The sequence below is a fragment of the Equus quagga genome, chromosome 20, assembly GCF_021613505.1.
Source record: "Equus quagga isolate Etosha38 chromosome 20, UCLA_HA_Equagga_1.0, whole genome shotgun sequence".
In the NCBI taxonomy this organism is placed as follows: domain Eukaryota; kingdom Metazoa; phylum Chordata; class Mammalia; order Perissodactyla; family Equidae; genus Equus; species Equus quagga.
In genome coordinates, this window is record NC_060286.1 from 1,935,053 (window position 1) to 1,958,865 (window position 23,813).

Here is a 23,813-nt window from a genome sequence, read left to right on the forward strand (position 1 = left end):
TCTCTCATGCAGTTTCCTGGGGAATAAGTCAGTCAGGTCACGTAGAGTCTGGATTTTTCTGGGCTTTTGCTTTTTCTTCATTTGGGCATCGTGCCTCTCTGAATTTCAGCTACACGTGAAGCAGCCCAGGACTGCCTTTCAGAAGCCAAGCTTTGATTAGGCTGTGGGAAGAATACATGAAAATCCATCTATTATTCGTTTTTCCCCACGGATAATCCAGTTTTAGAATAATATGTAGGTGACGCTACAGACTACTGAAGGGGTATTTGCGGTTCCGAGACTCCGTGGTTGTCCTTGTCTGTCACGACGTGATTCGTGTTGATATGCATCTTGTAGAAAGGGTGTCCTAGAGAGCAGGCAGGAATGGGGGTCCTTCATGCTTTTTGTTAGGAAACTTCACTGAATGTAACAGAATTGTTTCATATTACCCTGCTAGCGTTTACAGACACGTCGACTAGTGTAGAAAGGTAACATACGCGAAAGGTTCAGCAGTTTGCTATTGGCCAGCATGGCTGGTGACAGACTGAGAGAATGTCCTGGGGTTGCAGGGGGTGGGATGAGGATGGGGGCTGGGGGGAGGGTCTGTTGGTTGTAATTTTGGATGGGGGAAATTCTTATTTCGTGCTGCAGCGGGAGGGTGAACAGAGCCCCCAGCGTTTACGCAGAGAAAAGATCGCCCGGGCCCCTCCAGCTGTTTCCTGGTAGAGCCGCCAGCCTGCAAGGCTCAGCAGAGGTCTGCCCTGGTGTTTGATGGCAAGGTCCAGTCCAGGGCAGCAGGGCCTGGAGACACGAAGTGAGTGTGCCATGAGGGCAGCGAGAGGAAAGCTGGCCTGCTCACTTCTCCCTGGAGTGGTGCTCATGATGCTGAAAACACTAGGATGGGATGTTCCCATATATAGCATCATTGGCTGGAAGTGACCGCTGGAAATCCTCGCAGTCCTTTTCCTGACCAGACAGGACTGCACCCAGAGGATCCTGTGCTGCCAAGTATGGAAGGCGGTGCTGAGGGAATCCCACAGGCCCACGGGGAGTCAGTTGGAGCCTGACAGCTCACTTCCTTACTTAAAGGGCCCTTTGCCTTCATTTCTTCCTTTATAGCTGAAGGGCCAGCCTCTTTCATAAGAGTGCGGAAGCGTAACTGGGATGACCGATGGTCCACCTTCTTACTTCCGTCCTTAATGTGACGGCGTAGCCTGGTTCACCTGCTTCATTTTGCTTTCTCGGGTTTGACAAACAAGGTTTATATAAATGTTTGCATTTTATAGAATGCACAGGACTTAAGTACAGTAGTTTATGTCGAATGCTTGCCTTCAGCGCTTGTAGGGATTGTTTAAAATAATGATGACTAATCTTTAGGTTACTCAAATGTTAGAGCAGCGTTTTTTCACTGTGAGTAAAGGAGAAGACTTTTCCCAATATGGCAGCAGTTTAGTAAGTGAAGAAATTAAATGTATGGTGTTAAAAACACGTTGTTTACTTTAAAGATCTTGTAATTTAGTAAATCAAGAAAAAAACCGCACTTCTGTATGTTTTTAAAAGTCATTTGGTAATTTTTTCCCCCCCAAAATTTTCTTACTTGCGTAAGATACCTACCCGTTCGTGCTGCTAAATGCTGTAGATGTTCGAAATCCAGAACCACTGTGAAAGAAAGGTACAGACCGTTTCAGTCTTTCAACCTGGACATTTGCTTCCTTGGAAACCTTTGCGCTTGTTTTGTTGTGTGGCCAGGACAGAAATTCATTAGTGAGGTCGTGTGATGGTTTGGTTTCCTTCTGCCGTATGGGGATCCTAAAGAGCTCAAGGCGTCCGAGCCTGCCTGAGCCTGCAGCGCTGCTCTCCTGTGTGTCTGGAACCTAAGCCGAGAACCAGGAAAGGGGCGGAAATGCCCACTCAGCAACCTGAATAGGTGGCGTAAAGTCTGGGAGAACACTTCAGACCGGCTCTCAGAACATACTCACTCTTATTGCAGACAACAATCCTAACATATTTTTAGTTTTAAAAATAATCCACAGCATATGAGGAAGGGCACATTCAGAATGGGGTGAGGGGCTGCTGTAACCAGTAGTGAAAAGTCACCGATGACGGCTTGACAACCAGGGAGACAGAAAAATCGTGACTTTAGACAGAAGAATTGGGAGTAAAACCCATGAGGGTTTGGAAACGTTAGGGTAGGAACCCTCAGTTGAGCCCACAGGTGTTACTTTATAACAACATAAAGCAATGACGGCTGTTTACCATCAATGAGAGTGAACTGCCCTGAATTATACGGTTTTAAATATGCTCTTTGCAAAGAGAAGGAAAGATGCCATAGACTTTGGAAATGTTGACCTCGAGATCACTGACCGCCACAGCTGTTCTGGTGTGAAGCCCCGCTGCCTCGGAAACCTGGGCTGTGTGGGGTGACGCTCGCTGGCTGCTGAGGTTGCCCACATCCAGATCAGCGTGTCTCCTTTATTTTGTCATCACCAATTAAACTAACACACGTATTTCTTCTGGTGTTGAGAGATTTTAAATCTTGGTAAATGGGAACCAAATTCGTATCTGGAGCTTGATCTCAGTATAATAAAAAATATAATTAGTATTAGTATGAACGTGGCTCTGTTTTCTCCGGTACTAACTTTAGATGGAGAGAGAATTCTTCACATTAAACGTGGTTTCTTTCAGATCCATGGGATGTATTTGATACTTTCTGACATTCTTTCTTTTCACTCTCTTGAATTTAGCATTTATTGAGAACCTGGTGGGTCACTGGTTCATCCTTTGCCCCAGGTTCATGGTCATCTGAAATCCAGAGAAGACAGTTGAGTCAGTCCCTGTGGATTTATCGTGTGTGTGTTTCCCTCCAGGTTTGGTCATGACCAGCTCTCTAAGTGGAGGCTGGTTTCCAGAACCTTCGTAACCTTAGATAGGTGCCCTTCAGCCACAGCCCAGGTTAACGTTGAGACTTGGGGCCAGTCTCAGTTTGTCGATGACTGTTTCTAGGGCTTGCAGGTCATGTAATACTTAAAAATGGCAAAAATGGAACCCACTGACTTTACCTGCAGTTCCCCAAAGAAAAATAGGTTGTGTGGCATTGTTTATTTATGATGTTTGTCATGTGGACTTGAAATATATTTTCCAATGGAAACAGTGTAATAAGTGGAGATTTGCAAGTGAATCCACAAAGACTTATTAACTCACAAAACAGTGTGTATTCTGTGGGGAAATTGCATATGTTTGTAGTAAATAAAGGACAGAAAGTTTGTTGCTTTACTTATAATTAAATACAAGAGAAAGGATTATTGGAAATGGTGGTGCTTGACACAAAACTAATTGTGGAAATTGAAAAAGACTTGTGGGCGTATTTATTCTCATCGGAGGGTAAGGATTTTGGTTCTGTGATTGTTATGGTCTTTAGGTTTCCATAGTGTAGGTGTGCTATACCCCGAGATGCTTTTTTAGATCACAAATGGCGTGAAAGGAAAGCAGAAGGATAGAGGTTTTCCTGATGATACTGGCTAAGATCTTGTTTGTAGTTCTTTCTTTCATTTATTCATTCAACGTACGTTCTCTGACTGCCTGCTATTTTCCTGGCCCTGTGTTAGGCAGTGGGAAAACAAAGGTAACTTCTTATGTTCCAGTGTCTGGTTCATAGATACTCAGTGTTGGGTAAATGACTAATACAATATCATAGGTACTGAAGCATAGATATGGGGGAAAGAAGGGTCGGAGGAGGGGTTCCAGGAGCACTGTGAACCTAGCAGCTAATTGCCTGGGGGAGTCAGGGAGGACTTCACTGAAGAGGAGATATGTTTCGAGTTGAGTTTTGAAGGATGAGTAGGAGTTGGTTCAATATGTAAAAAGGATTGTAGAGAGCAGGCATGAAGACATTTTCTAAGCAGACAGGATAGCATTTATAAAAATGTTGCCTCTGGGAAGGCCTAGTTGTGTGCAGGAAATAGTGAGTTCAGAGTGGCGGGAAGAGTGTAGAATGTTGAGCTCTAAGAGGCATAAGTTGAAACAGAAGCTATGGGTCTGCAGGACTTGGCCAGCTAAGGCATTTGGACTTAATCCTGCAGAGGTGATAGAAAACCCAATAAGACTTTTGGGAAAGGAATTAAAAGATGAAAGGTATGGGGCCAGCCCTGTGTTCAGCATGCTCCACTTCGGCGGCCAGGTTCACAGGTTTGGATCCCCGGCGCAGACCTACACTGCTTATCAAGCCATGCTGTAGCAGCGTCCCACATACAAAATAGAGGAAGATGGGCCCAGATGTTAGCTCAGGGCCACTCTTCCTCACCAAAAAGAAGCGGGGGGAAGATGAAAGTTGTGTGTGTTTGTATGCTTTGGGGAAAGAGCTTTCCAATATATGCATGCTCCTCTGAGAAGCAAAAATAGGAGGTCAGGCAGTTTGGTTCAGACAGTTTCCATTTTGGCCACCTGGTGTCATCATCAGCTCAGGGCAGCTTTGTTGCTGTCAGCATTGCTATATAGGGGAGAAAAGAGGATTGAGAAAGAGAGGAAAAGAAGGTATTGTCCAGGTGACCATTTATTTACATCCATGAGAGGGTATATGTCATAGAGGATTTTTAGAGTATAGATTTCCAATCTTTGTTTTTTATTTCTTCTTCTCCCCGACCCCCCCCCCCCCCCCCCCCCCCCCCCCCGCCCCTGGTACATAGTTGTAGGTCCCTCTGGTTGTGCTGTGTGGGACGCTGCCTCAGCATGGCTTATGAGTGGTGCTAGGTCTGTGCTCAGGATCTGAACCAGCAAAACCCTGGGCTGCCGACATGGAGTGCACAAATGCAACCACTCGGCCACAGGGCCCGCCCCTAGAGTACAGATTTTGAAATCAGTCAGATTGGGCCAGTCAGTTAATTTCTGAGCCTCAGTTTTGTCATCTGTAAAATGGAGCTAATAAAACCTCGTTATTGTCCAGAAGCTACTTCTTAATAATCCAGTGAGGACCTATTCTATCCACCAGGTTTGAATTTGCCTCTGATTAATAGGGAATTTATACAAATAGTGTTTTCCTAAATGATATGAAATCTTTTTATCTAAAGGATTATCAAGAAGAGATTGGAGATGACTTGGAAGCCTGAAAAGATCTGTGTCTACTTTGCTGCACCTGCTACATTTGGCTTTTTGTTCTACTGTCTGTTAGGTTGGGTCCTAAGAAAATGTGGCACTGACCCAGTTTCCCCAAATAACTTGTCAACACTTTTTTTCCTTCATTTGGTGCATGTGAAAAGAAGAAATGATCTTGTCGAATGAAATATACAGGAGCTTTATGTCTGAAGCACGTTTCCCGTAGGTGATGTAATTTTCTTCGGGTGGTTCTGGGAGGACGGGTAGCGGGTCATAGACGCTGGTGCTCTTTGCTAGGAATAAGGTGGGTTTGGTTGCTTAGCTTGGGTGCTCACGGCCTTCAGCCTCTGAGTAGGTGTTATAAACAGGTCCCATGAAAGCAGGTAAAAGGCAGACACACTCGACAGCTGTCAAGTGGGCTTGTTTATGTTTAAACAAACCAAGGAGGGTGAGATGAGGCTCGGAAGGGCTGAGAAGTAACGGCAAGCTCCCGTGCATCCTGCGGAAGTGTAGGATCCTTCTCATCCTTCTGAAGAGAACTGACAACAGCAGACGAGAGAAAATACCACTCCTCGTTGACCTGAGAAGTTGGGAGGTTTTCCTCCCTGAGTGTAAATCATTTGCTAGGGAAGATGTGGTGCTCATATAAATCTTTTTTCTTTTTAAAATATAATTGCTACTTTGAGTTTTTAGCCTGTTCCTTCCTTTCCATCCCTCCTCATCCTTCCTTCCAAGGCCATACTGCGTTCATCCAATTCACATAGATTAAGATGCAGAGTCAGGAGTCTCCTCTGAGCTGCTCTTTGCTCCTGTGGAGCCGCCTGAGGCGGGAATCTCCCTCGGAAAGCAGAAATTTCAGAGCAGGAGCCAAGCTTTCTCTCAGTTAGCCAGTCAGGGCCTGGGCCTTGCTCTGAAGCCTGCCCCCCGAGAGCTGGCTTGGAGTTTGGAGGAACGAGCCTGCTTTTACGTAGGAGCATGTCACTCCTTGGGCCTCATAAGCTAGTTCTAGGCTTTTATTCCCACTCTGTGTATCAACATTTTAATACAGTTTTCTTTGTCTTGGTTTACTAGGAAAAAAAATCAAGCACATGATTCAGTGTTTTCTTTTACACAATGAATAATACCGTCAAAGTTACCTGGCAAAGGGTATCCAGTTAGAAACTGTGGGACCACGTTCCTCAGTACCTGTTAATTCACCAAGTACTGCAGCGGAGAGCTGGGTGCCGTGTCACCAGGTGAAGTAGGTGTAATGTTTCCTCTCAAGGAGCTTACACTTGAGTGATGGAGGTAAAACAAACACCTCTATCTATCTATTACCTATCTGTAGAGTCGTGTCGCTTAACTATGGGGATATGTTTTGAGAAATGTGTCCTTGCGTGATTTTGTCGTTGTGCGAACATTATAGCGTGCACTTACACAAACCTGGATGGTATAGACCATTACACACCAGGCTGTATGGTCCTGATCTTATGGGACCACTGTGGTATACTTGGTCGGTCGTTGACCGAAACGTTGTTACTCAGTACGTGACTGTATAGTAATTAGACCGTCAGCAATTGCTGAAGGTTCTGGTTCTGATGAGTGAACAGTACTGGAGTTGAGGGAAGCGAGAGGACAGGGTAGGTTGGGAAGTCCAGGAAGTAATGAATGGAAGAAGTGAACCTACGTGGGTCATTTGAAACACGTGCTTTAGGACTCACGAGATTCTTGCCTTTTTAGTCCCTTTAATGTGAGCTTCCTGAAGGAAACCACACAATGGGGGACTCTGCAGGGCCCATGTAAAGGGGCAGCCTCCTGGGCCTTTGAAGGCTGCGTCTGAGTGCATCAGAGAGAGGTGAACATAATGCATGTTGTCCGTCAGGAATGATGTCTTGAATGGAAGAAGGAGAAACCCAAACACTTCTGATTTCTAGCATACTTAAAGATAGGAAACAAAACATCTGCTCACCCAATACTTTTATCCCTAGAATGGTCCATAAAATGATGAGACTTAGTAATCATTCTCTTGGTTCTTCCCAGTAGAAGACTTCTGTGTGTTACTTTGATTAGAACTAGTGTTACGAAGAAACATCTTAAACACTTATAGGAAAATATAAAAGTATCTCAGACCAGTTTTCAACATTTGATGTGCATACAAATCACTTGGGAGTCTTATTCAGCTGAAATTTCTTGGTGAGGGGTCTCTGGGGCAGGGCAGAGCTCCTGCGTTTCCTATCACCCCCAAGGTGCTGCTGCTGCTGCAGGTCTGTGGACCAGACTGCAAGTAGAAAGGTCACAGACTGTTGGAGGTGGAGGGTGGTTTAGAGGTGGTTGGTACCTTGGCTTTCAGGTTTCGCGGATGTGTATCAGAAGATTTTTGTTTGCAGATGAAAACTTACATGAAAGCTTATGGGGAGTGGATGGTGCCCCCCACCCCATCTCCACCCCCCCAACACTAACTCTCCAAGGAGAGCAGTTTGAAACTCTCTGTGACTTCCCCAGGCTCAGAGACATTCGAACTGTCTCTCACAGCCCCAGCTGCCTCTGGGCTTGAGGGCGGCGGAGCTGGGCTCTGTGGCAGCGTCTTCCCGAGATTTTTGGACGTGCCCCTGCTGGCATTTCCAGGCGTTCTAATGGTCAGTGTCACGTGGAAAATGAGGATCCAGGAAAGATTGCTTTTCTGCTGATGCTGTGGACTGTAAAGTTGAGCTAGAAAGGGCAGGAATGTTAATTCCAGAGACTGGTTGGGTGCGATCTCTTCCTGCTTCCCCAGCACACGCCCATAAAGCTCAACATTGGAATTTCTGAAGCAGCTTGTCCTGATATGTCAGTAGAATTCAAGTGTGTGTGCAGCATAAATACATAGAGAACATTGTCTTTCATTGTATACGTTTCTGTGTGAGTATGTGCACCAAGTATGTGATTTAAATGCATGACTAAAATGACGATGCTGAACCACTTTTGAATTTCTGAAGAGTGTAAAGGAATGGAGAATCATCAGAAGCCTCGATAAATAACTTTGTCTCAGTTTGAAAAAGAAAGAAGAGGGTGAAAGGATTCTGTGCCTTATAGGGATCCGTGAGGTTAACGCTGATCCTGTGCAAGACACCACAAGAGTATTTAAAAGTTGATTTTCGCGACTTTGGATGAGGAAATAGGAAGCAGCCTGGTTTTCCTAAGAATGGCAAGAATGGGTCATGCAGAACTCAAGTTGTTTCCTTTTTGATGGGGGAGTGGGAAAGAAAGGGAAATAGAATTTACAGAGATCACAGGAATTCTGGTAGGCGTCTCATATCTAAGTTTCAGCACAGGCTTTGACAAAGCCCCGTATTTCCTGATGAATAAAATGGAGACATGGGGGCCAAGAGAGACTGATTGTGTGGCATTAGAGTGGCTTCGGGGACTGACAGGCCTGGCTCCTGCCGCTGTCAGCCTTAAGGGAGGTCTTTGGTGTTGTGCCTTGGGGCTCACATGTTCTACATCATTGTTCATGTTGATGTGTGACTTAGCTTGGGGTCCCCGAGAAAGCAGAACCTGCGGCAAGGGCTGGGGTGCACGTAGCTTATTTTGAGCACTGACCCGGGGAATAGGAAAGGGAGCTGGGAGGAGAGAAACAGAGAAGGAGGGAAAGGCAACACAAGCCTACGTTATCAAGCTGGTCACTGCTGTGAGCAACTCTGGCTCAGTCCCAGGGGACCCTCTGAGGAGCCTTGCGGGCTGTGCTTCAGAAGGGGCAGATGCGGTGGGCATTTATCCACTGGCCCCCCTCTCGGCTTGGTCAGCACTTGCTCAGGGTGCTAAGTCCCTGACTTCAGGTTCGCACATGCACAGGTGCCGAGCCTTCCCACAGTGTCCCAGGCCATGGCGTCAGAGAAGCCTCACAGCAGAAAGCTAAGGAGAAGTGGGACAACTGAGGCAGGGTACTGTCAGGTTATACTCGCCTGAAGCCGGTGGCCGGGGCAGGGGCTGCATTGTGAGCCGGGCTGAGAAGGTGCAGCTACCAAGTCTGTGGATGAACCGAAAGAGAGGAGAGCTGAGGGCTTGATGACAGACTCATGATGCAAAATATTTGACTATAACAAGATGATTATTAAACCGCTAAAAGCATAGCCCGCGCGTTTGCATCCCCTAAACCTCAGCTAGAGGAGGCGTGGTCCAGCGGAAGCATGCTTGAAACAGACCTCTGGCTTCTAGCTTAGTATGGATCATGTCATTTGTGGTTGCCCCCAAACCATTAAATCTTTAATAAACCTTATATGTATAATACAATATATAATATTGTATTCAGAGCAGGTCTCCTCTGCCAGCCACACTGTCCTTTGAGTTTGGGGAGCAGGTCCGGGTATACACTTTGAGGGAGACAGACAAGTCAGGATGTGGCCAGAGGAACGAAGGTGGTGGGGCGCTTGAGAACCAGGGGGATCATTTAGGCTGGAGGAAATGATGAACAGAGAACACGACAACTGTCGTTGCTTCCTTGGAACTGAGGAATTCAGTTCAGTATCCATGTAGGGACAGTATGTGGAAGCGGCAGTTCATTTAGCTCAAAGTAAAGGCAAACTTTGTTGCGATTGGAGCTCCCAAACAATGGGTAGGCAACTCTGGAAGCAGTGGCTTAGGTTTCACCAGAGGTGGACAAGCAGTTAGCATTGTGTGGGGCACAGAATAATACTTCTAAGTGAGACTGGCTCCTATTTATTGAGTGCCTGCTTTGTGCCAGGCATCTTACTGAATTCTTTGCATATGTTACCTCATTTATTCATCCCAAACGCCCTATGAGATGAGGTGGGAACTGTCATTATTCCATTGATCAGGGAAGAAACAAGCAGTCTGACTTGAGAACTGCTCTATGTGCCTCTCCTGGAGGGATCAGCATGTGTCTTTAGAACAGAATCTGTGACCTCTTGGATGACTTCCAAAGTCCTTTCTAGCCTTAAGATTCTATGACTTCTGTGAATCAGGAATAAAGATAAGAAAACAAAACTGTTGGGAGCAGAGGAGAAAGAGAGTGACAATATGAGTGAGTGAATGAGTAAGGGTGCTCTGAAAAGTCTTCCTGAAATTATTTCCAGTGTATTCTCCCTGTACTTCTTAGTCTGTTTGGGCCACAGATTTGTGGCTTTTTGTTTAAGAAATACACCTATAGAGTGATTTTCTGTTCTTTGTTGAAGCAGGCAGTGAGGAGAGGCTAGGCCACGGTGATGAGCCGCTTGAGAAAAAATGTAACGAACTGAGTTGAATCTTGTTTCTTTGGGGTCACAACAGCAGTGATAAGCCCTGAGTGTGTCAGTCGTTTATCAGCAGAGGTCTATGTCTCCAGATCTTTTTTTGTTCTCTCCATATAGTTCTCAAAGTGACCGTAGGATAGTCTTTGTTTGGTAATAGCTATCTTTTCTTTCTTTCTTTTTCTTTTCCTTTTTTTTTTTTTTTTAGCACTTTCTATGTGTCAGGCACTGTGCAGATAGCTGCACATACACACACCCGCTGTCTCCAGTTATTGAATAGATGAATGATACAAAGATGCAGAACTAATGGTTGTGAAAATTAAATGCAATATGTCGCAATAATTAGATGATGTGTTTGTTATAACCCAGAGTCTAGCACACAGTAAGTGTTTAATGACTGGCTTCTAAATTACATACATCCCACAAAGTAGATATTATGTCCATTTTTCGGATGAGGAAACTGAGGTTGAGAGCAGTTGGAAATGCGCTCAGGTCGCCAAGGTCTTTCTGATCCTAGAGCCCGTGTTGAATCCTTGCCACTGTGCGGATGCTGCAGATCTCTTCCAGAGCTTAGGTAAATGAAAACCTTAGTGTTTAAAAGAAAAGTACTTAAGGACACTCAATGGTAGTTGCAATATGCTTCATTCTAACATGTTATAAATTTGATCTTGGAAGAATTCTGAAAAGCCTGTCCATTTTAATGTCCCTCTGATCTGTCACATTTTAATCCTATGTAGCTTGATATGGCTTGGCTTCTTTTCCCCACTGGCATTTTTTTTTTTTTAAATTAAGTAGAAGGCATTGGTTCAAACATTTCCCCTCCTGTAAGGAAAACTCACGGAACCGAGGCTTCTGCCACCCCTGCAGGAACGGGCAGGACTCAGGGAAGGAAACAGGCTCTGCCAGCTGCAAAGAGGAAAGAACGTGGGTGTGTTATCTAATAGCTCATGGCATCCTTGACTTCCACAAACTAGCGATTGATGAGCTGGGTCAGGACCTCCTTAGGATCTAGAATTGGGCAAAGCACCGACTTCAGGGCTGTAAATTAAAACAAGTGCTCCCATTGTTTGTGAAGCGGGGGGAACATTTCTGAATATTCGTTTAGGAAAACTATGTTATAGTTGGTGTAAGAGTGAATTCCACTTATTTCATTTTCTAGCAACATAAAATTAAGGAGGTAGAAGAGACCTTATCTACTCCCAGCCCCTCTGCTGAAGAGTTGAGAGGACCGAGGTCGGCTAAGGGGACCTGCTAGTAGGGGAGGCCTGGTGTTAACACCCAGTTGCTTCCCGACCACCTGTGACCAGACCTTGGTATTTCACAAGTCTCCCGTGGCTGACTTGGCTCCTCAGTCACCACGGTGAATGGCTGTGTGTGCTGGGCTTGGGAGATGCTCTGTGTGCCCCACTGTCAGACAGCATTCATCAGGCTTGTCTCCTTGAAGTTGTTTCCAGACCCCCAGACCCCTTTTTTGTTTCTTTACTCACAATAAAGCTTGGATTTGTTTATTGAAAGATGATTAGCACTCCTGTTTTGAAATTGCGTATAGTGTAGGCAGGTCTGGCATTGATTTAGCATGATTTAATCACAGTTCCAGTGATGTACTCTTGGTTTATGCAGAATCTGACTCAGTCACTCTGGAGTTACCCTGACTCCTGTTCGTGACCGCCCCACGACAGTGGGAAGGAGTCCGTTGGTTGGTGTTCGGTTGGTGAAGCAATTCCCAACTGGTGCTTATTTGCATAGTGGTGTGATGGAGCACCTGCAGCTCTTCCTGGGCGGCCTGCAGGGACAGTCACAGGGCAGGGCATTGTCACAAGGCACCACCTACAGGGCATCGTCATTGGCTGCCTTCCAGACGAGCCTGTGACTCAGTCACTTTTGTCCTCTAGCACCTAATATTGTTCCTGGCACATAGGTGGTCTCATTATGTTTTCGTTGAAAGAATGGATGAATGAATACAAGGAAATTTGACTCCATAGCCCTAGTCCACAAGAGGCTTATATCTCGGTTCTGAGAAAACCCTAAGAGTATAACGATTTAATAATAAGACAGGACGGGATGATAATCCTAGTGCTCTTACCAAGAGGTGTGCTAAAGTCAGATGAGAGAAATAGATGCTGTTACTTTCCAGTCCCTTATAGAAGACCTGGGTTGAGGTCTTGGCATCATCACTTAGAAGTGTGTCACCTTGTAAAAGGTATTTACACTCTGTGAGCCTCAGTTTCCTCATCTGTGAAATGGAGTTATCCCTATGAAAGTCACAGGGCTATTACCAGGCTTCTACTCCAAAGACCTAATTACTGAAGCCACTAACACGTAGTACACAACGCCAGCTGGAGTGGGATCACATATGCCTAAAGTACTTTCTAAGCTGCATCATGTTATATAAAAACGGGGTGATGTTATTCTCAAATGACCAATGGAAACAATGGGATAAAGAATTCAGGAATGTGGGTGTTTAAAAGTCTGAGAAAAGATAACCGTGGGTCCTTTTTCAGAGCTTTTGCTTGTTAGCAAGAGCTGAAATCCGCAGGTGGTTTTGGTGATGAACGCCGCTGCTCTGGGCCTGGACTTGCGGCCGTGTGGCCCAGAGCCCCCGCAGGCTGGCCTAGTTGTAACCTGGCAAAGTTCAGCTTGTGTTCACTTTTTTCCTTTTAATTGATTAGATCATTGAGTGCACTCACTTCCAGTACGAAGGACTCAGATGTCAGTGCTGAAGAATTTCTTTTGGGAAAGTTACATAAAATGCTGAGCTGTGACCACGGTGCCCCTGCCTGCAGATAGCCTAGTCTGAGCCCGGGAAAGTGTGCCATAGGGAGTCTAGACGGGAACTGGCAGATCTGGATTCTTTAAAAATTTGATAATTACGGTTTTTTTTGAAGTTTTATTATTAAAGAGGTAACTTCATAAAAGTTATTATCCAACTTAAAACCATTCATTGGGTATTTTTTTGAGTATTTCTGTATACCTCAGCTAAACGAGAAAATAATTACACTTTGCTTTTTATTCTTTGATATTATTTCCACCTTTACCTTTCCTTGAAAAAGTGTTTGTTAGAAAATGAGAACAATTTCTTGTCATTGTTCTTGTTTGTTGTTTCTTTTAAACAAAACTTCTCTATTCTCCCATTTTGTTTTTGTGGTAAAATGAGCTGTGTTAGCAAATTTTCCGGATCATTGTGGTGTTTGCAGGTGAACTGAGAATAGTGAAAATACTGAAATTGTGAGCTGTGAGGTCAAACTTGAACCTCATGTGTGATTCTGCTATCAAGGTGCTGGTGGCTTACATGGAAATAATAGCGGTGCCTGTGTGTTTAGTTAACAGTATTTTAGACAGGAGTAGTTTGGGTAAGAATGGCTGCTGCTGCTGGTTTTCTTTAAGACTCTCCCCGATTCTCATTGAGAGAGAGAAAGTTTCCCGGAGTTAAAATAGGAAATGCTTGGGTATTTTTGTTGAATTCCACCAGAGTTAACATGACGAGGTGTTCGTCAGCTGTTGTTCAGCCCTTGGATAGAGCAGATGTGTGGGTGTGAAGACAAATAAGGAGGCGCTTTGCGGTCCCCTGTGCTCCCATGCCCCCTCTGCACGCCACCAGCTCAGTACCTAGCACATTGGATTGCAGCTACTGTTTTAGCTGAGGAACAGTTCCAGAATAAAGGAGACCAGAGAGAGATGACAACGAAATGCAACATGGGCTTCTGGATTGCACCCTGGATTGGGGAAAAAAAATTGCCATAAAGGACAGTATTGGGACACCTGCTGAAATTTAAGTGTGGACTATATCCACTATAGGGGAAAATATTATATCAATTTAAAATTTCCTTAATACTATAGTTATGCCTTGGTCACATCAAAAAATGTCCTTATTCTTAGGAGATGCGTGCTGGTCTTTAGAGATGAGAGGGATATGACATCTGCAACTTACTCTCAAATGGTTATATGTAAGGTGACAAGATTAAGAATTGGTGAATCTTGGTGAAATGTATATGAGAACACATTTTTTAAAATAAAGAGTTCAAAGTGTTTACCTTTTTTTTTTTTTTTTTGAGGAAGATTGGCCCTAAGCTAACATCCATGCTCATCTGCCTCTGCTTTATATGTGGGACGCCTGCCACACCATGGCTTGACAAGCGGTGCATAAGTCCACACCCGGGATCTGAACTGGTGAACCTGGGCCGCCGAGGCAGAACACGTGAACTTAACTGCTGCACCACCAGGCCAGCCCTCAAAGTGTTTACCTTTTTAGCTATCCATGTCCTGCTCTGGAACATCTGCTCCAGGAGGGAGGGATATGTTTATCACCCTCGTGTAGGTTGCCAGATAAAATGCAGGACGCCCAGTTAACTGAATTGCAGATACACCATGAATGATGGGACACACTTATATCACTTACACTACAAACTATTTGTGGTGTAGCTGCAATTCACAGTTAACTGGGGGTCCTGTATTTTTATTTGTTGATCTTGGCTCCCTAGCCCAGACATGGCAGTGCCCCTGGTAGCAGCAGAGGGAGAGGTGCCCCTCTTCTGTGGGAAATGAAGGACGTGGCTTTTCAGAACTCTGTTCTGTAGCCTACTGTTAGATAAAACCCCTCAAGTCTGAGCGTGGAGCTGGGACTGTCCCTTTTTTTGGACATGATCCCCTCCTCGTCCTTCTCCCTTTGGTTGATCTTTTCTCTTTGAGCTGATTTGAGCTTTCTCATTTCTCTGTAGTTGGTGGAGTCAGCTGGGTTCCATTTTATACTGTTACCCACATCCTGACACTCTTGACGGTTTTAAGATCTTCTTCTAAAACACTTGAGGAAAATGGATACTGGAATCTATTTTGACAGCTGTTGAAAATCTAGGCTGTCGCTACAGCAGGTTAAAGAAGTTATTTGTAACACTAGTATTGCTCAGTGAACCTTTTGAAAAGATGTTCACCCTGTTCAGGCAAATGGTATTTTCTGAGTTTAAATGATCTTGGTGTTCACCGTTAAACCATCAAATGTAAGGCTCTTCGGAATTATACACTTAGTATATTTTCCATTAATGTTCTCCACCAGTGGAGTAATAGTACATCAAATGTTCTCAATTCCCAGTGCCTTTTAAAATGCAGGTGTAGGGACTTTAAATACAACTAGTCTATTGCCAGCTGTCCCATTGATAACCTTCCCTTTACAAGTGACCTTTGAGCAATTTCGTGAAGAATGAATATTTATAGTACTTTGTTGTTGAGCTGCAAGTAACAGGTGGCTTTAGTTGGCCTGCTTTCCCTGAAATTTGATTCAAATAAAGCATTGCATTATTTTACCATTGGAATTGTGATTATGTGCCAGGCTGACTTCATTTTTGGCAAATTGCGTTTCGGGGTTGAGGTCTGGGTTTAGGGTAGGTGTCTTGCATGTGCAGGAATTGGAGAGCTCACAGATAAGACATAGCAGCTGAGGGATAAAGTACCCAGGGTCTTCTTGATGCCGCAGAGGAATTTTTACCAGAGGAGCTGTTGTTCTCCTGGGCTTTAGGTTTAGGGGCAACTGTTCAGATTAACCCTTTAGCCTTGAATTTTCTTTTATCTCAGATCCAAAGTATTGAAGAGGGCTCTGCCAAATTCGTGATCAGTATAGTGCTTAGCACATAGTAGGCACTCAAAGTTAAATTTTTTCAATGGAATGAACTAGATAATTATGTTTGGGTTATTATTTAACTTTTGATATGATTTAATTGCTTGAAATAGAAGATCTTTCAGTTACTGCCCTTTACCCAATTGCTTGGCAACACAATTGTTAACATGTTTTCTGATTAAAATAAATGTTCCAATCTAACTTTACTCTAGATAAGATTATAACATAAAGAAGTAGAAGCATTAAATGGATGAGATGGAATTTGACACGAAAGCTATTTCTGAGAAATCTATTTTATTAAATATACTTTCTCCCGTGTCTGAAAAGATGTATCAAGTTGTGCATATCAGGTCCTGGCAATTAGGTAGAAGAGTTTTTAAAAAGACAACATTCTTTTAAGAATTACATTTCTACTGTAGAAAAATGGAAAAAGAGAAAATCACATAAATAACACCTATAATCCTATTTCTCATTTTATTGAATATATTTAGAGTCTTTTTTCCTACCATAAATACATGAATAAATTTTTTTACACAAATACACAACATTAGGATCATGTGAACATATTCTTATGTGAAAAATATATTAAATTGCCTTTTTAAACTTAATATGTCATTAATAGTTTAATGTATCACCATGACGTCTTTTACAACAGTATTTTTAATGACTATACAGTCATTTCATGGTACGGCTGTGCCATAATTGATTAAACCGAATTCTTATACTTGGTCATTTAGCTTATTTCCAGTTTTTTGCAATGCTGTGATAAATATCCTTTAAAATATCGTTATTACTTTGGGATCTATGCCTGTAAGTGCAATTTCTGGGCCACAGATCCTTAAAATTTTGCATATCGTATGTTAACCATGTTGTCCTTCTGAAAGTTTGGGCCAATGTTGTTCCTGCGAAGGTTTAAGTATTTACTTCTTGTACACTCTTTTCTACAATGGTATTATTAAGCACAAACAAAAGAGACCTTTGTTTGATGGGTTCTTATAATTTTTAGGTGCATTTCTTTGATGGACTTTTCCCGGTATTTATGGTCCAGTTGTAGTTTTCATCCTTTTCTTCTGTCTGCTTTTCCATTGGAGCATTTGTTTTTCCTTAGTAATTTATGAGCACTCTGTATCACATACGTGGTTTTTTTCTTTCCATTTTTGTGTAGTGTGATTTGACGTCTGGAAGTTTTAAATTTTGATGTAGTCTATTAGTAGGGAAAAGATTTTTGAGAGCAAGTGATATTTCTATCAAAAGCTTTTTTTCTCTCCCTCTGTGTGGTATCATTTCGTTTTCTAGGAGGAAGGAAGAGATAACTGCTCAGTTTTAGTTTAATCCTCTCAGTGGAGTTTTAAGTTATTAAAACTTATACAACTTATATATTAAGAATCAAGACATTTGCGTATTTGTGTTATCTGAACAGTTTGTCAAAGAGCTCAAATTAGTACTTTTATCCTAGAAAGTTCTCATTTTGGAGTTGGTCTATTTCATACCAACTTAAGACACATCAGAGGTGGGACAAGAGTTAAAAGGGACAAATGATTCGCTGTGTTTGAAATTTTCTAAAGACACAGTCATTTACACACTCATCTGTCAGGAATGCCTGGAGACGGGGATGGAAGCAGTGACTGCTATAGACCTGTCAGACTGATGGTTCTCCATTCATAGACACCTACTTGGTCAAAAAGCCTCATGTTTTCATTCCAGTGTGTCGGGATTTTATAGCCGTATGTGGTATGGATACTTTGCTTGGACTTTCCATGTTGATATTTTTCTGGCCCATTCTGCATCAAATTTATGTTACCAATGTAAGTAGCAAAACTCAACTGTAAGCAAAATTATTCAGGAAGCCACGTGGTATTAACATCAGCTGGAGCCAGTGATTCTCGATGTCCTTCCAGGAGGTAGTAAGGGGGCTTGTGTCATTCATTCATTCACTGATTTTTATTTCGTGCCTATTCAGGACTACGTTTTTTGTAAGAAGGAGCACAGGCTGTGTTAGAAGTTGAAGATCCAGTTGTATACGTGACATAGCCCCTTCCTTAATTTGAAAGCAAAGTCCATTGCTTTGATTTGTTTGGGTCATGATATCTTAACTTTAATTTTCAAATAAGGCAGGAGTTTCCTCTGATGGACTGCTCTTTCCCCAGATGTCTGTTTGGCTCCCTCTTCACGTACTTCAGGTCTTCATACGTCTCCTCAGAGAAGCCTTCCCGACCACCTTACCCTGATTTATTTTATTCATGGTGTTCATCACCGGATGACATATTACCTTACGTATTTGTCATCTGAACCCCCCACTGGAATGTAAGGTCGGTGAAAGAAGGCTGTTGTCAGATTTGTAGACTCCTCCTCCCCCACCCCCGGCATCAGCAACAGAACGTGGAATATGGCAGGCGTGCAATAGGATTTGTTGAATGAATTAATTCACTGAATATTTCCATGCCTATGGTGTGGCTGTCACTGTAGGTGGTGATAAGTGCTATGAAGAAAAATAAACCAGGTTAAGGAGACAGAGTTTTCTTAAAAATGTCTGTCTTAAAAGGGCCTGGGTTATAAAAGGTGGGAAGACACTGATTTGGCAGCCTGATCTTCCTTTTTCTTTCTCACAAGTGTCTTTGACTCCTCCGCTCGCCTCTCTCTCCTAGCCCTGTGTTGGCCACACTGTCAGTTGTGCTGAGTCTGTTTAAGGAGTGACGTTGCGTTGTTTTCATGCCTCACTCCAAGTTGACCTTCCCACTGGAGTGGCACGAAAACCCAAATGTGGCCAACTCGAGCTTTGTATTTCCCAGGCTACGTGTTTTGCAGCAGCTAGCTCCTTCTGGAAGTAGCCAGAGGCCACCTTAGGATTTGAGAGGTATCAAATGTTACCAAGTGTTCAAAGCTACTTTTATTGTAGTTTCCATTTTCTGCTTCAACCATCGCATGATTCTGAACTCTAGTTCTCTAAGAGATGCATCCTAGAGGGATGGAAAAGCTTTAAGAATGAGAGTTCCTTACTCAGACCTTCTCCTTCCCTTTGTTGCTTCAGTAACTTGTCATCGAAACCTTCCAAGATCTCGGTCAGTGTCTGTCAAAGGCAGAGTGGTAGGGCCCAAGTGGGTGGATGAGGGCTGCTTTTTGGTTATCACCAAACCTGGATTTGGCATCTGATGATAGAGATACTCAACATGCTGCCATACTTGAGACAGTTGTGTCAGAGAGAAGTTGTCCTGCCCGGAATGCTAGTGGTGCCCCCAGCAAGAAATGCCGATTCTATCCCAGTGGTTCTCAGGGGGCCAATGATGCTAGAGGTCTTGCAATGCTTGGGGCAGTTACCCACTGTGGGAATTACCCCACATTCCACTCGGCTTTCAAATGTCTACCGGTCAACAGAGATGTGAAAAACCCTACTGATAATTATCAAAGCCTACAACCAACTCTATAAGCAAAAATATTTTTTGCACAATTTAAATGGATGGAAGGGTATGTTTTGTTTTCTTTGGAACTTTACCAAGGGTTGCTTCCCACAAGTCACCATGACTTGTGGTTTATAATTGGTGAATCAGTCTGCATGTGTAGCTGTTGTAGTCTTGGTGGTTGCAATAGGGGACAAGGATCTGACCATTTTATTGTGTCTTCTAGAGATCTCGTCACTGAGAATGTACATATTGTAATATATAATACACCATTACAAGTTATTTTCCTTTTCTTTCTCCTTTGTATCACAGCTAAGTCATAACATTGATTTATTAGAATTGTATATAGATTAGGGTATATTATCTGTGATTTCCATTACAAGATTGTAAAGGGGCATGGAGTCTGATGAGATTGAAACCCTTCACTCTAACCTAACTTGGCAGCTATATTTCTCACCACTCTTCTGTGTGAACCCTGTTTCATTCAAAGTGATTTGCTCTCTGTCCCACGTTTCTTTTCCTCCATGAGTGCGTTAAACTCACACTGCCCCTCCTCCTCCAGGTTCCTCTGTAAACCCCACCCATCCAGCAGAGCCCACCCCACGCAGCCTACTGAGCTCATCATTCCCCCACTACCGCCACTCTGTGACTTTTTTTTTTTTGAACTCCAGTTGCAGTTGTAAGCACTCCGCATTCAATACTGGTCTGTCGCCGGGAAGCGCTGACTATCTTTCTTATGTTTGAGTTACCGCCTTAGATAGCTTGTAAGCGCCTTTCAGATGATCAGCTTGATTTGGTCTTCTTTTCCGGCCAGGCTGCGTCTAGGAAAGCTTGATGTATAGCCAGCTCACTCTCATGGGCTACACTCTCTTGTCTTCTTTACTTTGCCAAATAGGAATTCTCTCCTGTCTTCCCTTTTGCTGATTACAAAAGTAAAATATGTTCATTGTTAAGACATTTTTAAATATGGAAAAGTAAAAGAAGAACATAATAATCCTCATTGATCTGCCACCCAGAGCCACTCATGCCTGTCATTTTAGAGCCTTTCTGTCCAGGCTCTTCTGTCTTCTGTATATGTGTGTTTTAAACAAAATTAGAATCATCTGCTTTAGTAGATTATATTTTGCTTCCCCTCCGCCCCCCACATTGCGCTTAATGTTATGTCATGGGTGTTTTCCTAGATCTTTAAATAGTCTTAGAAAACATACTTATATAAAACATGTTTTATGGAAAATTTTACACATACAAAAAATAGAATAATATAATAAACTCCTAGATACCCAACATTCAACTTTAATAATTATCAGTATCCTGCCATTCCGAATATGTAGTTTGTAATGGTTTATACCATTCCATTGTTTGGATTGTACATAATTTATTTAACCATTTCTCTGTTATTGAAAATTTAGATGATTTCTAGTTTTCTACAATTATAGATGCTAATACTTTTGTCCTTCTGGTCATAATTATTATTCTTGCTTCCTGAAAACCTAATTAATTTCTTCATGATTAAGTAACTCTGATTATTATTTGTTTTGTATTCTGGGATTTTTATGCTATTTTATATTTGTGGCTGGTTTTATTGTAATTTTTCTTTTCTCCATCCATCAAGTAATTCTTGTATTAGCCAGAATGGGTCTCAAATTAATTACAATAACAAGTTCTGTTTTTCCCTTCAATTTTTGGAGGAAAAAAGCATGAAAACTAGCAATGTAAGAGGACGGTACTTACTTCTGCATAATTTAAGGGGCAAGCACAAGAAGGAGAAAGAAAATGGTTTCAGGGGAAACAATATCTGGTAAATTATAACCTTTGCCCAATGGGAAATTATTTTACAAATGCTTAATTTTGACCCAAAAATGGTCCCCTTTTAAGGGCTGAAATAGTGACCATCTAAACTAAGGTGCATTTGAACCAATATGTGTAAGTGTTTTCTCCGGCTGATTTAAACTTACATCTTAACAAGTATATTTGGCATTTTTTAAAACCCAGCATCTTTAAATGGAGAGGTCCCCCTACAGCTTCTCTGTTAAAGAAGTACTTTCTCAGGCAGTGGAGAGAGATGGTTTCCTTAGACCTGGCCCATTGGGAGCCATGGGAGGAGGAGCAAGTGGGGGAGAATTGGATGGGCGGTGGGATTGCAGGTTCCCTGTGAAGATGAAGAAAGGATGGCTGTTGCTCTGGTCCTGATGGAATTTCTTCTGCGGTATCTGCTGAGATTTCTAGACCAGATCATATACAGGAAGATGACTCACGCGCTTACCTACTCCAAGAAAATGTCTTTGTTTCTTCTATTGCATAGTAAAATATAGTTGCTGTAAAAAAAACCAAAAAAAGTAATTTTTCACAATTTCATATAGATATATAGAAAGTAAACGTCTCCCATAACCCACACCTGTCCCCACTGGATGACCCTTGTGAGCAGTGCTGTGTGTGCTCATCTTGATTTTTCTCTACGCCTTTATTAGCTTGTGTTATCCACATAACATACAGAACAAAAATGCTGCTTTTTAAAATGCTAGTTGATTAGGTAATCAGTGACTGCTCAGACCTTTGAAGTATAGAGGCCACATGCAATTGCTTCTGGTTGGAGGTAAGATGGTAAATACAAACAACAGGACAGAACCTGTGAGGTATGGAAAACTATAGCAGAAGGGAAAGCTTAAGAAAAGGAAGGAGTAAGAGCTCAAATTTTTATATTATTCAGAGGTTAGATTTTTATTGCTGAATCAGATTTAATTGGTGGTTATACTTTTCCCCCTTGAAACACGTTAGAATAGTCACTATGACAAGATGACTAAATCATGAATGAATTTAAAATTTTAAACTAGTTTCAGCCATACTAACGTATCAACAACTTGTTGGAGCTTAATTTTTGGATTGGAATTTAAGTGACAGGAATATGTATTGCTAACATTAGGACTTGTTCTTTTAATTTTGGGAGCATTGCAAATAATGCAGTTCACAAGGTCTATTTCCAGTTTAGAGCCAACCATGAATGATTAATTATATTGTTGCTGTAACAGGTGTTTAAATAATGAAGACAGTAGAATTTTTGCCTGTGAAATCCCACTTGGTTCATTCATTAAAAACACCTACTCTGTGCCATGAGCTATACGCAGAATTAGAGATGTAACTTGTAAAACTTGCCCCTGTCACTCTTTGGTGTTTTGCACATGCTTTCCCATCCGTCTGGAATATCCTTGTCTTTTTCACCTGACAACGTGTCTCTCATCTTTCATGTCTCAACACAAAGGTCACTTCTCGTGTCCAGCCTTTTTAGCTCCAGCAACTGATTTAGCAGATCCCACATTGACGTTCTTCTCACGTTGGAAGACATCTCCACTACAGCATTATCTCATTGTCTTAGAAGCACACAGTAACATAGATGTTGAATTCCTTGAGGTCAGGGTCCTCATGTCTTCAGAGCCCCACGGTCAAAAGAGGTGCATAGTTGGTGCTAAATATAGATATCAAATAGAAAGACATGTGTTTTTTTAATAAATGATTAGGTCAACTAACAACTCTAGTAACGTTGATGAAAATCTTTACACTCCTAAGTACAGTACAAGGAGTGAAGGAACAGTCTTAAGAGAAGCAGAGGGAAAGTGTAGTGTCACTCTTAATATAGATTTTTAGTGTGTGATACTTGGCTATTTGGATAATTGGATTAAGCAGGGCACCTAAAAGTGTTTAATGGGAGGAAAAGCTTCAATATAGCATATTTTAATGGCACATCTCATTCAAAATTATTAAAAAATTGTTAACTGTCTTATGTGGGCATTTTGGGAAAATAGAAGAAAAAGATCTTTGTCCCATGGAGCGTACATGATTTCCAAATTGCATTTTTAGTGGGATGATACTGTTTTTTTGCCTTCCATGTTAGCTGCTCCAGAGAGGGGCTGCTAATCTAAGGATTTTAGTAATTCAGAACTGTGAATTAGAAATCAGAGTTCATGTAAGCTTCAAGAAATAGTATCTTTTCAACCTAGAGAAAACAGAGCAAGGTAGCCTGGCCTCGGTCAGCTCTTTCCTCCTCGAATGAGACTCCTGGGTCTGGGAGGAGGGGTCTCGATCTTGTCTCTTTAGTATCGGAACTAGACCATGCTATGTGACAGGGGAAGATGGATCAATCACGTCCTGGCAGGAAAGATATGTCTCCTTCAAAAGGGAGAATGGAGGAAATAAAAGGACTACTATAAAAGATGTAGGCAGGAGTCAGGGAAATCAACAAGAATTGGCAAAGCATCCTAAAGTTCACATCAGCAGAAAGCCATCTCCTCCACTAGTCCTAAGGAGACAATGAAAGGGAGACTCTCTTGGAACCTTGTAAGAGGTTTAGCTGTAGGAAAGGTCCGCCTGACGGGAGGTGTGCCTCCAGGGGGAGATTGCAGTCACTGCCAAAGCAGCCCAAAAGGGTGAGAGCCAGGGGGATAAATATCCCAGCCTTTCTCTCTTTCCTCCCCTTGGTTTCCTGCTGGCCATCCCATTGGATGACCCAAATGAACCCCAGAGAGCAAGGAGCCGAGAGATGCCGTCTGA

General features: G+C 42.7%; 1 protein-coding gene across 5 annotated transcripts in view; it reads left to right on the forward strand.

The window, feature by feature from the left end:
* The window catches only part of SAMD4A (sterile alpha motif domain containing 4A), a 202,553-nt gene that overhangs the window by 2,399 nt on the left and 176,341 nt on the right, over positions 1 to 23,813 (forward strand). The gene's annotated exons all lie outside the window — the stretch shown is intronic.